Here is a 17,538-nt window from a genome sequence, read left to right as displayed (position 1 = left end):
GCCAAAGGCATTTCACACTAAATGTATTAAGCACCAACGCAGGTTTCTTACTAATATTGGACAGTGTGACTTCGACATCCTGAATGGCCGTTTAGTGACTCTGCTGGAAAGTGCAACTGTGTGGGCAGTGGGTGAGAAATGGATCCACTCTGGCTCTGGCACACCCACTATAAAACTATCTGCCGACTGTCCAGCTTCGGCCATGAATAATGGCAACTTGGATGAGGTGGGGGGGGTGAGCATAAGCATGAGTTGACTCCTTCAGGCGAGGAGGGAAGAATGTTGGAGCGAAAGGAAAGTAAGGTCAGAATGATTATCAATGTTCTTTCAGAGCGTTTAATATTTGCACTGTGTTATAAAGAATTTAACTCGTACTGTTGGGAAAAACTCAGACAAATACTAACAGCGTTTTTGTATCATTACATGAATATATAAGTTGTATCAATTGAACTCATGGTTATTTCTGGCAGATTTTTCAGTCTTTACGTAGGCGATGGCTGCTTTAACCGGTAAAAGTGGGAAACTTCTGACGAATCCTATTGACCCCAAACTGAATGGACGGGACCTCCCAGTAAGACGGGAAGCACCTCGCTCCCATCCAGGAACCGCGGAAATACCCAAACAAAGCTATCCAAAAGGACAACGAAAGGCTCTCGGTGTAAGATTTAACAATTTCTGTCACAGAATTTTTTTTTGCAGGGCTGTGGGGAAAGAGTGGGGACTAATTTGATAGTTCTATCAGAGAGCCAGTACAGGCACGATGGGCCGAATGGCCTCCTTCTTTGCTGTGTGATTCTAATGCTAAATAATCTTACCTTATACTCAGTGGAGTACTTTTTACTTTGATTTTTCTGCACCCAATCGCATTAAGTCATCATCTCTGTTAATTAACTGCAGCAAAATCATTACCATGCTTGGGGACATTTCATCTGCAACTAAACAGGAGTTTTGAGAAATGTTCTACTTTTTCTCCAAAGCTCCTGCTCTCTCTCTCTCTCTCTCTCTCCATCTCGCCCAGGACTATTTTGGCAGAATCTTCCTCTGCGATTGTTTTTTATTCTCATGCAATCTCTCTCTCTGTTCCAGGTGGCCCAGGTTATGTTGGGATTGGTTTTTATAGCATTCGGGGTTCCGTTAATTCTGAGTCCGCAATCATTCGCAGCGGGAATAGGAACGCCCTGGTGGGGCGGAGTGCTGGTGAGTGTCAGCAACACAAAACAGGGATAACTGATCAAAGGGCAAGAACTCCTCTCCTCACTTTAGGGGAGTTTTTCCACAATGGCACTCTTGGCTCGAACAGCGCTTGTCTGGAGTGTGAATCATTGCGCCGGGGTTGCTGTATGTGTAAAGAAAGACTTGCATTTTCTACAACGACTTTCACGACCTCAGAACATCCCAAAGCGCCTTACAATTAATGAAGTACTTTTGAAGTGGAGTCACTGTTATAATGTAGGAAATGTGGCAGCCAATTTGTGCACAGCAAGCTCCCACAAACAGCAGTGTGATAAAGACCAGATAATCTGTTTTTGTTACATTGAATGAGGGATAAATATTGGCCTGGACACCAGGGATAACTCCCCTACCCTTCTTCGAAATAGTGCCACGGGATCTTTTACATCCACCTGAGAGAGCAGATGGGGCCTCGGTTTAACGTTTCATCCAAAAGACGGCACCTCCGACAGTGCGGCACTGCCCTGGGAGTGTCAGCCTAGATTTTGGTGCTCAAGTCTCTGGAGCCACCCACTGAGCACTCTTGTCTCTGAGTCAGAAGGTTGGGAATTCAAGTTCCACTCCAGGGACTTGAACTCACGGGAACTTTATACATATGTTTTTGAAGATTTTCCTCTTTTAGAACTGGGTGTAGAGCATTGCATGGGTGAAGGGGCAGGCCGCATGCTCCGAAGGCTGCCTACATAATTTTCTTTGTCCGTTCAAAGTAAGGGACAGAAAATCAACCGCAGTGGGTGAGCTTAAGTAGAACATTTCTTCCCCAGCTTTACAACATCGGTAGAAGCATTGAGCAAAGAAATCTTCACAAGTGCTCTTAGAGTGTGACCACACAGAGGAGCCAGGCCGCACTTGGTGATTTTCTACTGAGCCCGTCTGCAGCACGGGAGTCTGCATCAGTGATGCGAAGCCTCAACAATTTCCACCCCACATTTACAATCTTGCATCAAGCAGGCAAGAGAAGAACGTCCCCCGGCTATTTCTGCATAGGCTATCGCAGAGTGACCAGAGGAAATTTTCCTCTCCTGTGGTTATTATTCAACAGATCCTTGAGGCTAGAGGTCACTGTTTAAGATAGTAGGGGTGCAACTCTTAACACGTGGCCTGGTAAGACCGTCTGCTGTTTCAGCGAGGGGCTGCCAACCCTCCAGAATCGAGTCTCCAGGAATTAAAGATTAATTTTAATTCAGTGACTGTGAGCAAGGGAAAAAGTAAATGCCTTTTTTTCATTTTCGTCCAACATTTTCATTCACGAGTTATAAAAGTATTGGAGATGGAGAAATAAGGCAGTTTCACTGTCAAGATTCATGCAGTGGTGTTGGCAGGCGGTGTGCTGTGGGGCTGGATGTGTTGAGCGACCAGTGACTGGAGTGTGGGGGCCGTGCGGTTCCAGGCGGGAGTTCACAGGATGGAACCTCCAGGAATATGTCCAGCCAGATTTGGCAACCCTGGTTTCAGCGTCGGAGTCAACCCATTCCAAATGAACAAGCCTTCAGCAAAACAGGGGACAGGGAAATGTACAGAGGTACGGGGTTAAATACTCATTGTCACTGCCCCAGTCGTTTCTAACCAGTTTATGGAGAGCTTTATTTGGACAAAGATAATGTAGACCAAGCATTGCTGACTATAAATGATCAATAAAGAAATTATACTTGTTTTAGTGCAGTTTGGATGCATATATATTAATATTCTACTCTCACTATTCATTTCTGATATTCTTTTCCAGTTCATGATTTCAGGAATCATGTCGATTGCTGCTGAAAGAAAACTAAACAAAACTGTCGTAAGTCTCTCTGTATGGTACGCTGCATGAGGTGGGGGGGTGGAATTTTAGCCTAATTGGCCGGAAACCCATGGGTTGGGGGATGGTGCGCAGGTCAATGTTCCTGCTAATTGTTTCTGGGTGTGCATCCCCTTTAATGGGTCACGCGGCCCATTCACATTTCTGCGCCAGCGCGGTTTTTCCATTTAAAAGCCACCGAAGCGCCTGATCTCCAGACCGCTGCGCGGCCGCGCAGTTAGAGGCAACAACATTGATGCAGGTTTGACACCTTGCCCAATATTACGCTCCACTGACTTAAAAAAGAGAGTAAAGTCAGGGTAAGGTGCGAAACTGGCATTACACCTGATCCCGTCAGTCTCCCCAGGGACAGCACTGCACTGGGAGCGTCAGCCTAGATTTTTGTGCTCAAGTCTCTGGAGTGGGACTTGAACCCACAACCTTCTGACTCACGAGACAAGTGTGCTATCCACTGAGCCCCGGCTGACACCTAATGAAGCTATTCTTCTATTCGGTACTTTGTAGTCTTCCGACCTTAATGTTGACATTAGTAACTTCAGAGCTTAACTAGAGCTCCCACCAACAGGAGATTTTTTTTGGAGGGAGGGGAGAGGTTTGTCACTTGGGGTAAAGACCCTCTTGTTGAAACGCTGTGCTAACAGGGCAATCTTAGACTGGTGGGTCCTCATCTACTTTGCCAGCTACTCCTGTTTCGATGTCAGACTTGTCTCACCCTCCCATATCCCTCCACCCCACCGCCCACCGCCTCAGCTATTCACAGGTTCTCTGGAGGTGAAATTGGTCTGTGGTGAAAGCGAGAAATGGGCGAGAGAAACTCGGCAGTTGGTTTAACATCCCGCTTGACTTTCCGTTCTGTTGACTTCAATATAAAAGAAATCGGCTGCGGTGTTATATGGGCTGCCAATTTGCTCCCGCCCATATCACCCCCTCTATGTCTCTTAAATGCCTCTAATTTCTCTTAACATGCTTCTTCCTATTGTCTCCAGTTACTAACACTTCAGTTATTTAGCTTCAGTAATGATTCTATGAGTATGATTTAACCATCTCCTCTTTTCCTTTAAAGCACTTTACTGCTCATTCTATCTCTCTCATGCGTGCGTGTTTTTGTCCTCCCCCTTCCCTGTGTTCTGTTCATTTTTAAATGCAGTTCATCTTCAAATTTTAGTCTAGTTCTGATGAAGTGTTAGACATAAAATGTTAATGTGTCTGTTCTGTCTTTTTGTACTTAATCATCTCTAACAGGTACGGGGTTACATCTTGCCCTACTCTGCACTGACTGCAATAACAACCAACCACAACAACTTGCATTTATATAGCACATTTAACGTAGTAAAACGTCCCAAGGCGCTTCACAGGAGCGTTATAAAACAAAATTTGACACCGAGCCACATAAGGAAATATTAGGGCAGGTGACCAAAGGCTTGATTCCCACTCGGACCTCACCGTCCTTGGCCTCTTGTATTGTTCCACGGAAGCTCAACGTAAACTCGAGGAACAGCAGCTCATCTTCCGATTAGGCACTCTGCAGCCTTCCGGACTCAATATCGAGTTCAACAATTTCAGACCATAACCTCGGCCCCTATTACACATTTTTTCTTGTAATTTTTCCACTCCTTTCCCCCCCCCCCCTTTCCTTTTGTTTCTCTCTCACACCTGGCAACTATCTCTTGCCCTGCCAGTACACTTTACACCTAATCTCAGCCCATTACCATCTCGTCTAGCTCTTTTGTTTCTTTCACTTCTTTTGTCCGATCGCAGCCCTGCCTTCGATCTAATTTCTTTTCTTTCCAGTTTTGAAGAAGGGTTCGACCCGAAATGTCAACTCAAATTTCTCTCCACGGATGTTGCCTGACCTGCTGAGTTTTTCCAGTATTTTCTGTTGTTATTTCGGATTTCCAACATCTGCAGTATTTTGCTATCGTACTAGGTTTTAAGGAGCATCTTAAAGGAGGAGAGAGAGGTTTAGGGAACGAATTCCAGAGCTTAGGGCCCAGGCAGCTGAAGGCATGGCCGCCAATTGTAGAGCAATTAAAATCGGGGATGTGCAAGAGGCCAGAATTAGAGGACTGCAGATATCTCGGGAGGGTGTGGGGCTGGAGGAGGTTAGAGATAGGGAGGGGCGATGCCATGGAGGGATTTGAAAACAAGGATGAGAATTCTCCATAAATAAATAAAACCTTGGTTACGTCCCATTACAATGTATACTTAATCCTCTCTATGTGATTACAGCTTCAATAGTGATTTGCAACAGTCTTGTTCAATAGTAATAGTGCTACCTCTTTCAACTGTACAACAACTATTTGCACACAAGATCCTACAAACAGGACCTTTGCTTGACGGCTCGCTTGAAGGATGGCACCTCAGGCAATGCAGTACTCCCTCACTACAGCACCATAGTGTGAGAAGAGGCATTCAATAAGGTGCAACCCAGGACATTCACAGAATCACAGAAACCCCACAGTGCAGATAGAGGCCATTTCGGCCCATCGAGCCTGCACCGACACATATCCCACCCAATCCCCGTAACCCCTACATATCCCACCCTATCCCCGTAACCCCACGTATTTAATCCCCCTAACACTAAGGGTCAATTTTATCATAGCCAATCAACCTAACCCGCACATCTTTGGACTGTGGGAGGAAACCGGAGCACCCGGAGAAAACCCACGCAAACACGGGGAGAATGTACAAACTCCACACAGACAGTCACCTGAGGCCGGATTCGAACCCGGGTCCCTGGCGCTGTGAGGCAACAGTGCTAACCACTATGCCACCATGCTGCCATTGTTACACAAGATTAGGGCTCATGGGATTGGGGTTAATATATTAGCATGGAATGAGGATTGGTTAATGGACAGAAAACAGAGAGAAGGAATAAACGGGTCATTTTCGGGATGGCTGGTGTAACTAGTGGGGTGCCGCAAGGATCAGTGCTTGGGCCTCAGCTATTCACAATCTACATCAATGACTTAGATGAGGGGACCGAGTGTAATATATCCAAGTTTGCTGACGATACAAAGCTAGATGGGAAAGTAAGTTGTGAGGAGGATGCAAAGAGGCTGAAAAGGGATATAGACCAGTTAAGTGATTGGCAAAAAGGTGGCTGATGGAGTATAATGTGGGGAAATGTGAAATTATCCACCTTGGTAGGAAGAAAGGAAAAGCAGAATATTTTTTAGAAGGTGAGAGACTCAAAAATGTTGGTGTTCAGAGGGAATTGGGGTCTTTGTACACAAATCACAGAAAGTTAACATTCAGGTACAGCAAACAATTAGGAAGGCAAATGGTATATTAGCCTTTATTGCAAGGGGGTTGGAGTATAAGATTAACGACATCTTGCTGCAATTATATAGGGCTTTGGTGAGACCACATCTGTAGTACTGTGTACAGTTTTGGTCTCCTTACGTAAGGAAGGATATACTTGTCTTAGAGTGCAATAAAGGTTCACTAGACTGATTTTTGGGATGGGGGGATTGTCCTATGAGGAGAGATTCAGTAGAATGGGCCTATACTCTCTGGAGTTTAGAAGAATGAGAGGTGATCTCATAGAAACATATTAAAGCCTTAGAGGACTTTGCAGGGTAGATGTTGAGAGACTGTTTCCCCTGGCTGAAGAGCCTAGAACTAGGGGACATAGTCTCAGGATAAGGGGTCGGCCATTTCGGACTGATGAGGAGAAACTTCTTCACTCAGAGGGTTGTGAATCTTTGGAATTCTCTACCCCAGAGGGCTGTGGAGGCTCAGTCATTGAGGATATTCAAGGCAGAGATTGATAGATTTTTGGATTCTAGGGAAATCAAGGGATATGGAGATCGGGCGAGAAAGTGGAGTTGAGGTTGAAGATCAGCCATGATCTTATTGAATGGTGGAGCAGGCTCGAGGGGCCGTATGGCCTACTCCTGCTCCTATTTCTTATGTTTTTGTTATGTTATGTGCTCAATTTCTGGAGTGGGCCTGAGCGCTATCCACTGAGTGAAACTGACATTCGGGAACTGGGGAGCACCCCTGTAACACCTTCGGGAATGGTTGGACTGAATGAACATAAGAACATAACATAAGAAATAGGAGCAGGAGTCGGCCATACGGCCCCTCGAGCCTGCTCCGCCATTCAATAAGATCATGGCTGATCATCGACCTCAGCTCCACTTTCCTGGCGATCTCCATATCCCTCGATTCCCCTAGAATGCAAAAATGTATCGATCTCAGTCTTGAATATACTCAAAGATCAGCATTCACAGCCCTCTGGGGTAGAGAATTTCAAAGATTCACAACCCTCTGAGTGAAAAAATTCCTCCTCATCTCGGTCTTTATTGGCGTACCCCTTATCCTGAGACTATGCCCCCTAGTTCTAGACTCTCCAGCCAGGGGGAAACAACCTCTCAGCATCTACCCTGTCAATTCCCTTCAGAATCTTGTATGTTTCAATAAGATCACCTCTCATTCTTCTCAACTGCAGAGAGTATAGGCCCATTCTACACAATCTCTCATCATAGGACATCCCTCTCATCCCAGGACTTGATCACATCAGTAATATATTGTCTCTATAGTGCCATTTTAGAACAGTGCATAAGATATGAAAATACCACTTCTTATTGATGCTAATGTATAACAATAACCTTGCTCTTGTAACCTCGTTAATAGCTCCGGACTTGTGCGGTTTTTAATCTGTTGAGTGCCAGTGCTGCCCTAGGTGTCTTCCTGTTGTTTTCCATTGATCTGCGGCAGTGGGTTCCCTACCTGGTTTGTCACAATCGCACGCCCTGTGAATCTGATGAAACAGCTCTTTCTGTGAGTACAAACCATAATTACTGCAAAAAATAATACGATTTTGGTAATAGTTGTAAGTAGGCACCAGGAGAGCAATATCCTTTTGAGCTGATGAAATAGCCGATACTGAGGTGCTTGAGTTACACCCCCGAGCGCTACCACTCTGGGCCTGGAATTCTAGGCTACTCAGTCTAGTTTCCAGTTATATTCTGCTTTGTCCTGTTTAGATTTCGTGGGCTTGGAGGTTTGGAAAGTACTGCTTTTAACACTGATGCCACATTGATGAATAAATGCTAAATTAAGACAAGCTTTGTTTGTTTCTATGATTTGAAATTTGTGCTAAGTAATGAAAATATGGATTTAAACACTTTTGCCCTCACCACGCATCTATGGGTATATACGTTCGGACACCCCTGTGATACAACATTTCCCAAATATTAGTTGGCCAATTATCATAGGATCATAGAATAGCACAGTACAGACGGAGGCCATTCGGCCCATCGAGTCTGCGCCGGCTCTTTCGAAGAGCAATCCAGTTAGTCCCACTCCCCCGCTCTTTCCCCATATCCCTGCAATTTTTTCTCCTTCAAGTATTTAAGCAATTCCCTTTTGAAGGCTACTATTGACTCTGTATCCACCGCCCTATCAGGCAGCGCATTCCAAATCCTAACCACTCGCTGCGTAAAAAAAGGTTTTTCCTCATGTCGCCTCTGGTTCTTTTGCCAATCACCTTAAATCTGTGTCCTCAGGTTATCGGCCATTGGAAACAGCTTCTCTTTATTTACTCTCACCAAACCCTTCATGATTTTAAACACCTCTATCAAATCTCCTCTTAGCCTTCTCTGCTCCACGGAGAACCTGCCTTGTCCCACTCAGCTTTGTCAGGCACAGAGTAGAGGTTGAACCTGGAATCTCCCTGGTCAATATGGCTCACCTACTCATTACATGGAATTATATAGAAATTACAACTTTGAAAGAGATCCTTTGAGCCAGTAGTCTTATTCCCATGTACCTGGAAAACCTTTAAAAAGTGGCTGATCATCGCTGTTTTTAATGGTAGGGTCAAGGTCAATCATACAGAACAAAGTTGAATAGAGCAAGAGGAAAGACAAGCTTATTCATGAACCAGTCGTCATGTGACATTAAACTTGGTTGCGAAAGCCTGTAGATGGCACTAAAGACAGGGCGAGCTGAGAAGATTCATGGATCAGGTCTTGGGAGTGAATGGGGTCGATTTCCAATTTGCCACCCAGGTATAAAACACACAGCTGCTCGTTATAGAAACCACCTCATTTTCCTTTCAATTAGAATCAATCGGAAGGGCCGGTTTTACACCTGGACAGCAAGTTGAAAATTTATCCCAATGAGGTTTGAGCAGGAGAAGGTGTGATGAGTCTTGCCTTGTTGCCACCTATTTCCTTGTTAATTAGTGTGTCCTAAAGCTGAATTTCTAGTTGAGATTTACCTTGTTAAATTTGTTAACAGGACATTACCGTTCAATGCTAAAAGTTTCAGCTTTGAATCTCCACTATTTTGATTTAATTTAAGAATCCTTTTACTTTGTTTCTTGTTAAGTTACAGTCTTTATTTGTTGTGCCCCCTTTAAAAAAAGGGGGCATGTGCTTAACTTTAAACAGACAACAGCCTGTGATAAAGGAAGATTCAGCTTTGACTCTCCACTGTGTTGACCAGCTCTTGCCATTCAATCCCAGGAATCTCAATTCAGTCTGAGGATCATTCTCCTCATTTTTGCAGTGATGGAACTGGCAATATCAATTGCTGCTTTGACCATCGGGTGGAAAGGAGTATGGGACTGTTCTAGAACAAATAAAACTGAGGTAAGTAAAAATAGGTGGAAATTAATTAATTACTGTTGGTTTAATTCTTTGTGCTTATCAAGGTGAAGGGTGGCAGTGTTAGGGAATAGCATCTCAGGCTCCCAATGTCATGGGCTGGATTTTCATTGAGGAGTCGGGTAGGAGGCGGGACTACAACTTTCGGGATTCTAGTGCCGCCTCCATCGAGTTCTAGCCAACCCACGCGATTTTGACTTGATTGACCTTGTTGAGCCCGCCCAGGTGGTTTCTATAACGAGCAGCTGTGTTTTATACCTGGGTGGCAAATTGGAAATCTACCCTATTCACTCCCAAGACCTGATCCATGAATCTCCTCAGCTCGCCCTCTCTTTAGTACCATCTAAGGATAAGGCCTTTTAGGACAGAAATGAGGAGGAATTTCTTCACCCAGAGAGTGGTGAACCTATGGAATTCTCTACCACAGAAGGCAGTAGAGGCCAATTCATTAAATATATTCAAGAAGGAGTTAGATATATTTCTTAAGGCTAAAGGGATCAAGGGGTATGGGGAGAAAGTAGGGACCGGGTACTGAACCTGGATGATCAGCCATGATTGCATTGAATGGCGGAGCAGGCTAGAGGGGCCGAATGGCCTACTCCTGCTCCTATCTTCTATGTTTCTGTGTTAGGTGACATCACAGATTGATATTTCATCTGTCAAGACCTTTTGACAGATGAAATATCAGCGTTTCACAGCTGTTTGAAGCTGTCAAACACTGACAATCTGTACTCCTTCCTCTCAGGATGATTTAGAGATCTCCCCGGAACAGAAAGCTGAATGCTGCAATTTTTGACAGCTCGCAGCCATTCTGCTTTCTGTGCCGGTGAGATGAGGGACTCATGAGATCTGAAGGAAGGAAGGCTGTAAAGATAAGTAAAGGTTAGTAGAACTTCTTTAAACACTTTACACACACCAAACACACTTACCTTTGCACTCATGCACCCATCACTCACCTGAACACCGGACATCTCGACCCCTCCAAGCCCTTCATCCCGACGGTCTGCCTCGCTAACTTGGTGCAGTTTGGAGCTGTCGGGAATCCCACACTTCAACATTAAAAATAGGGATTAGGCTAAAAACTGCCTGTTAACTACCTGTTAACAGGCAGTTAATTGGCACTAATCCCCTTCCCGCCTCGGGGAGGCGGGTCCCAGTGTGGGTCGGGTACCCGCCTCCTTTGAAACTGGCATGGAGGCGGGTTGGGTGCGGGGCGGGTTCGTGACCCCCAATTTCGGGATTTTAACCCCCCACAGGCCTCCAATCCCGCTTCCACAGCCCAATGAAAATCCTGGACATCACAGGCCAAGGATAGCATAGGCTGGAGGTAGAGTAAGCACCTTGTACAATTCTCCACAGAACGCTCCCAGGTCAGATATAAATCAAAACTTACTTCTACCCTGGCTGATCAAGCCATCTGAGGTATAGCATAGGTTAGATAAAGAGTAAACCCCCTCCACCCTGTCTATTCAAGAACCCCCATACGTGGTCCAACATGGAATAAATATAGAGCAAAGCTTCCTCTACTGTCCCATCATAGAAACATAGAAGATAGGAGCAAGAGTAGGCCATTCGGCCCCTCTAGTCTGCTCCACCATTCAATGCGATCATGGCTGATCATCCAAGTTCAGTACCCGGTCCCTGCTTTCTCTCCATACCCCTTGATCCCTTTAGCCTTAAGAAATATATCCAACTCCTTCTGGAATATATTTAATGAATTGGCCTCAACTGCCTTCTGTGGTAGAGAATTCCACAGGTTCACCACTCTCTGGGTGAAGAAATTCCTCCTCATTTCTGTCCTAAAAGGCGTACCCCTTATCCTTAGACTGTGACCCCTGGTTCTGGATTCCCTGACCATTGGGAACATCCTCCCTGCATCTAGTCTGTCCAGTCCTGCCAGAATTTTATAAGTTTCAATGAGATCCCCTCTCATTCTTCTAAACTCCAGCGAGTACAAGCCCAATCGACCCAATCTCTCCTCATACGTCATTCCTGCCATCCCAGGTATCAGCCTGGTGAATCTTCGCTGAACTCCTTCCATGGCAAGAATATCCTTCCTCAGATAAGGTGACCAAAACTGCACACAATACTCAAGATGTGGTCTCACCAAGGCCCTGTACAACTGCAGCAAGACATCCTTGTTCTTGTACTCAAACCCTCTCGCTATGAAGGCCAACATACTATTTGCCTTCTTAACCGCCTGCTGCACCTGCATGCTTACCTTCAGCGACTGGTGCACAAGGACACCCAGGTCTCGTTGCACTTCCCCTTCCCCCAATCTATTGCCATTCAGATAATCTGCCTTCCTGTTTTAGACACCAAAGTGGGTAACCTCACATTTATCCACATTATATTGCATCTGCCATGCTTCTGCCCAATCACCCAACCTGTCCAAATCATCCTGTAGTTTCTCAGCATCCTACTCACAGCACACACGCCCACCCAGCTTTGTGTCATCTGCAAATTTAGAGATATTACATCTAGTTCCCTTGTCTAGATCATTAATATATATTGTGAATAGCTGGGGTCCATGGACCGATCCCTGCAGTACCCCACTAGTCACTGCCTGCCACTCAGAAAAAGACCCATTTATTCGTACTCTTTGCTTTCTATCTGCCAACCAGTTCTCTATCCAAGTCAATACCATGCCCCCAATCCCATGTGCCTTAATTTTACATGCTAATCTCTTATGCGGGACCTTATCAAAAGCCTTCTGAAAGTCCAAATACACCACATCCACTGGTTCTCCCTTATCTATTTTACTAGTTACATCCTCAAAAATTCCAGTAGATTAGTCAAGCACGATTTACCTTTTGTAAATCCATGTTGACTTTGTCCAATCCTGACAGTGTTTTCCAAGTGCTCTGCTATTACATCTTTTATAACGGACTCTAGCATTTTCCCCACTACCGATGTCAGGCTTACCGGTCTGTAATTCCCCGTTTTCTCTCTACCACCTTTTTTTTGAATAGTGGGGTAACATTAGCTACCCTCCAATCCATGGGTACTGTTCCAGATTCCATCAAATGTTGGAAGATGATCAGTAATGCATCTACTATTTCTAGGGCCACTTCCTTAAGTACCTTAGGATGTAGATTATCAGACCCTGGGGATTTATCGGCCTTCAATCCCATCAATTTCCCTAACACCATTTCCCTACAAATACTGATTTCTTTCAGTTCCTCCCTTTCATCCAACCCTATGTTCCCTGACATTTCTGGGAGGTTATTTGTGTCCTCCTTTGTGAAGACAGAACCAAAATATGTATTTAATTGGTCAGCCATTTCTTTGTTCCCCATTATAAATTCCCCTGATTCTGACTGCAAGGGACCTACGCTTGACTTCACCAATCTTTTGCTCTTCACACATATCTATAAAAGCTTTTACAGTCAGTTTTTATGTTCCCTGCAAGCTTACTCTCATATTCTATTTTCCCTTTCTTAATGAATCCCTTTGTCCTCCTTTGTTGAATTCTAAACTGCTCCCAATCCTGAGGTTTGCTGTTTTGTTTGGCCAATTTATATGTCCTCTCCTTGGATCTTATGCTATCCCTAATTTCCCTCGTTAGCCACGGTTGAGTCACCTTTTTTGTTTTATTTTTATGCCAAACTGGGATGAACAAATTCTGTAGTTCATCCATGCGGTCTTTGAATGTTTGCCATTGCCTAACCACCGTTAACCCTTTGAGTGACATTCCCCAATCAATCCTACCCAATTTGCGCCTCAGACCATCGTAGTTTCCTTTATTTAAATTCAGGACCCTAGTCTCTGAGTCAACTACTTCATTCTCCATCTTAATGAAGAATTCGATCATATTATGATCGCTCCGACCCAAGGGGCCTCGTACAACAAGATTGCTAATTAACCCTTTCTCGTTACATAATACCCAATCTAAGATGGCCTGATCTCTGGTTGCTTCCTCGACATATTGGTCCAGGAAACCATCCCGTAAACACTCCAGGAATTCCTCCTCCACAGTATTGTTACTAATTTGGTTAGCCCAATCTATATGTAGATTGAAGTCACCCATGATAACTGCTGTGCCCTTTTTGCACGCTTCTCTATTTTCCCTTTTAATGCCATCCCCAACCTCCGCATTACTGTTTGGAGGTCTATATACCACTCCCACTAATGTTTTCTGCCCCTTGGTATTTCTCAGTTCTACCCATACAGATTCCACATCATCAGAGCTAATATCCTTCCTTACAATTGTGTTAATCCCTTCTTTAACCAGTAATGCTACCCCACCTCCCTTTCCTTTTTGCCTATCTTTGCTGACTATTAAATACCCCTGGATGTTCAGTTCCCAGCCTTCGCCACCCTGGAGCCATGTTTCCGTAATCCCAATCAAATCATATTTGTTTACCTCTATTTGCGCAGCTAATTCATCCACCTTTTTACGAATGCTCCTCGCATTAAAACACAAAGGCCTAGAAATTGAGTTGACGCCGCGCCAGGGCTTTAGCGCCGGAAATTTAGCGCCGGCGCTAATTCCCTTGCGCGCGCCAAAAATTCAGTAGCGCCGCGCCCAGACGGCTGCCGGCGCTACTGGCGGGCGTGAGCGCCTCCCAATGGGCGCTGAGTGCCGAATTGCGGCGCTAATCCGGCGCTGCGGCACCCGATGCGGTGCGGCAGGCTGGGGAAGTGCAGGCCTCCTCCTTCAGTTAAGGAGGAGCTGCCTGCACCCACCCGCTGTCCGTTCAAATATTGAAAAAATGAGCCCGGCACCTCGGACAAGTGCCGGGCTTGCAGGCCAGACGCATCTGTTCCGCGGGGGGGGGGTGGAGGAGTCCGGGGAAGGAGGTGCGGGCAGGCAGCCGACGGGAAAGCGGCCGGCCGCCGCGCGACCTTAATGCGCCGGCGCTAACTCGGGGAAGACTCGGTTGCCAGAGTCTTAGTTGCGGCTGCCACGGGCGAGGCGGCCGGAACTGAATTTCGGCGCTGGGGCCCGTCGGCATGGCAACCGGGACGCTGCGCACACCGATGACGTCATCGGTGCCGGCGCAGCGCTACCGGCTTAACGCCGACGGAAGGGCCCCACTCAATTTCCCAACTGGCCATAACTCCGGCGCTAGGCCCTCTAGCGCCTCAAATGCGGCGCTAAGGCTACTCAATTTCTAGGCCAAAGCCTTCAGGCTTGTTTTTTTAATGCTCTTAGACCCATTAGAATTATTATTTACTGTGGCCTTGTTTGATTTAAACTGTTGATTTCTCTGACTGCCACTTTTGTTTTTCTCCTTCCTATCTTTTGCTTTTACCCTTGTTTCCCTTTCCTCCACTCGCAGACCAGTTATGGTAGAAGTTAGATGCTGAGTAAAGTTCCCTCTACAGTGCTCCAGTAAGTGACTGAAATGCTAACCTCTGAATAAAGCTACCCCCTACTACAGCAATATAACATTTTCTATTCCTGTATGAGACTCCGGAAACCCGGCAGCTCAAGGGAGGTGAGGACAGCTTCGGGGGAAAGGGAAGTGCCCTGACAGCACTGCTGGTGGGCCAGCAGCTGCAAGACTGCGTTCTCCCAGTCCACCAAGCTTCCCTGACATCGGAACCCCCCATCCCACCATCGGAGACTGCCTCATCCAAAGACCTACCTTGGATCGGGGATCCGGCCCCACCCTGGGATCCGACCCTACCCTCCCCCCGGGATCAGGGACCTGACTCCACCCCCATGCACCCACTAATGCAGCCGCCGATTTCTGATCTGCTGCTGCGGTCTCCTCGAGATTGTTGCCCACCTGAGCCAAGCCTGTCAATCAGGATGGTTTCCGGGCGGGGATTCTGTTTTATTTTAGAAGGACGTACCCTTTGGCAAAGCCGGACTTCTCCGCCTCCCGTCTTTATGCAACCTGTCCTTGAAAATATCGGGGCCATTGTCTCTGATTTCCAGGCACTGATTTTCTGATGAGCCACATACTGAATAGAAGGAACCCTCAGTGGTGAGGGGCCTTGGGGAGGAAATTTCACCAACCGATTCTAGATTTTTTTTTTTTAAATTTCCTTTGAGATGTGGGCTTCGCTGCCAAAGCCACCATTTATTGCCCATCCCTAATTGCCCTTAAAAAGGTGGTGGTGAGCCATCTTCTTGAACCACTGCAGTCCGTGTGGTGAAGTTGCTCCCACAGTGCTGTTAGGGAGCAGGTTATTGGTGAGTAAGTGCTGCTTGATTGCACTGTCAATGAGTAAGAGCCACTTGATGATTGAGAGTAGACTGATGGGGCGGTAATTGGTCAGATTGGATTTGTCCTGCTTTTTGTGAACAGGACATACCTGGGCAGTTTTCCACATTGTCGGGTAGATGCCAGTGTTGTAGCTGTATTTGAACAGCTTGGCTAGAGTCGTGGCTAGTTCTGGAGCACAAGACTTCAGCACGACAGCCGGGATGTTTTCGGGGCCCATACCCTTTGTTGTATCCAGTGCCCTCAGCCATTTCTTGATATCACGTAGAGTGAATCGAATTGGCTGAAGACTGGCTTCTGTGATGCTGGGAAACTCAGGAGGAGGCCGATATGGATCATCCACTCGGCACTTCCGGCTGAAGGTGGTTGCGAATGTTTCAGCCTTGTCTTTTGCACTCATATGCTGAGCTCCGCTATCTTTGAGGATGGGGATGTTCATGGAGCCTCCTCCTCCTGTTAAATGTCTAGCACGATTCACGACTAGCTGTGGCAGGACTGCAGAGCTTTGGCCTGATCCGTTGGTTGTGGGATTGCTTAGCTCTGTCTGTAACATGCTGCTTCTGCTGTTTAGCTTGCTGCATTGAGGCAGAATTGTTCTATATGGATACTGCAGTGACTTGTTGTTCCAGGCACAATTACATGGCAATTACACCAGGGTTTGCCTGTAGGCTTGGCACTGAGGCCTGGCAAAGTGTTGGTTCTTAACTTTTGTTGTTTTTTTTCAGCTTCCGATGGACCTTTCGAATCCTGATCCCACTTATGAAAGCCTGTCCCTTCATGATCCGACCTACATGCCCATGCGTGCTATTAAAAAATTGGAAATTTCGATGGTTACGAAATGAAGAGTAAATAAGAAAAGACTTGCATTTATGCACCACCATTCATGACCTTAAGACGGCCCAAAGTGCTTTACAGCCAATGAAGTACTTCTGAAGTGTAGTCCCTGTTGTAATGTAGGAAATGCGACAGCCAATTTGCGCACAGCAAGACCCCACAACCAACAACATGATAATGGCCAGATAATCCGTTTTAGTGCAGTTGGTTGAGGGATAAACACGGGCCAGGACACTGCGGAGATTTCCCCCGCTCTTCTTTGAAGTAGTGCCAAGGGATCTTTTCCGTCCAGCACAGAGGGCCTCGGCTTAACTTCACATCCAAAAGATGACACATGTGACAGCGCAGCACTCCCCCCCCAGTAACACACTGGGAGTGTCGATCTAGATTTTGTGTCCTGGACTGGGACCTGAACAAACAACCTTCTGACTCAACAGTATAGAATGCTACCCACTGAGCCACAGCTGACAATAAATAGCTTCAGTTCTTACTATGACCGTCTTTGCTTACTCCACTCAGCAGAAACATGCTAGATGAAAACAGCAGCATTAAAGCCAAGATATTGCTCAGTAGATCAAAGGATACTTTAAGACAAGTTTTTTTTTCATTCATTATTCATTTTTATTCTTTGCGAATTAAGGTGAGGCATGTAAATACAGGGGAGTGAATCACCTTTCTTAGCAAAGAGTGGTAGGAATGTGGAACTCGCTACCACAAGGTGTAGTTGAGGCGAATAACATAGATGCATTTAAGGAGAAGCTAGATAATACATGAGGGAGAAAGGAATAGAAGAATATGCTGATAGTGAGATGAAGAGGGGTGGGAGCAGGCTCATGTAGAGCATAAGCACCGGCACGGACCAGTTGTGCCGAATGGC

At 46.0% G+C, this 17,538-nt stretch overlaps 1 pseudogene across 1 annotated transcript; it reads left to right on the top strand.

Annotated features, from left to right (window-relative positions):
- The first annotated feature begins 486 nt into the window (after window positions 1-486).
- Window positions 487-17,315, top strand: LOC147115430 (membrane-spanning 4-domains subfamily A member 5-like; annotated as a pseudogene). Its single transcript, XR_015078622.1, has 6 exons — window positions 487-658; window positions 1,087-1,197; window positions 2,954-3,010; window positions 7,670-7,816; window positions 9,508-9,633; window positions 16,553-17,315. The product of XR_015078622.1 is annotated as a membrane-spanning 4-domains subfamily A member 5-like (transcript).
- Window positions 17,316-17,538: the final 223 nt, after the last annotated feature.

The sequence above is a fragment of the Somniosus microcephalus genome, chromosome 6 (assembly GCF_052327205.1).
Source record: "Somniosus microcephalus isolate GS21.2 chromosome 6, FLI_Smic_1.0, whole genome shotgun sequence".
Taxonomy (NCBI): domain Eukaryota; kingdom Metazoa; phylum Chordata; class Chondrichthyes; order Squaliformes; family Somniosidae; genus Somniosus; species Somniosus microcephalus.
Note: the sequence above shows the minus strand (reverse complement) of the source record. Positions and strands in the feature narration are given on the sequence as shown.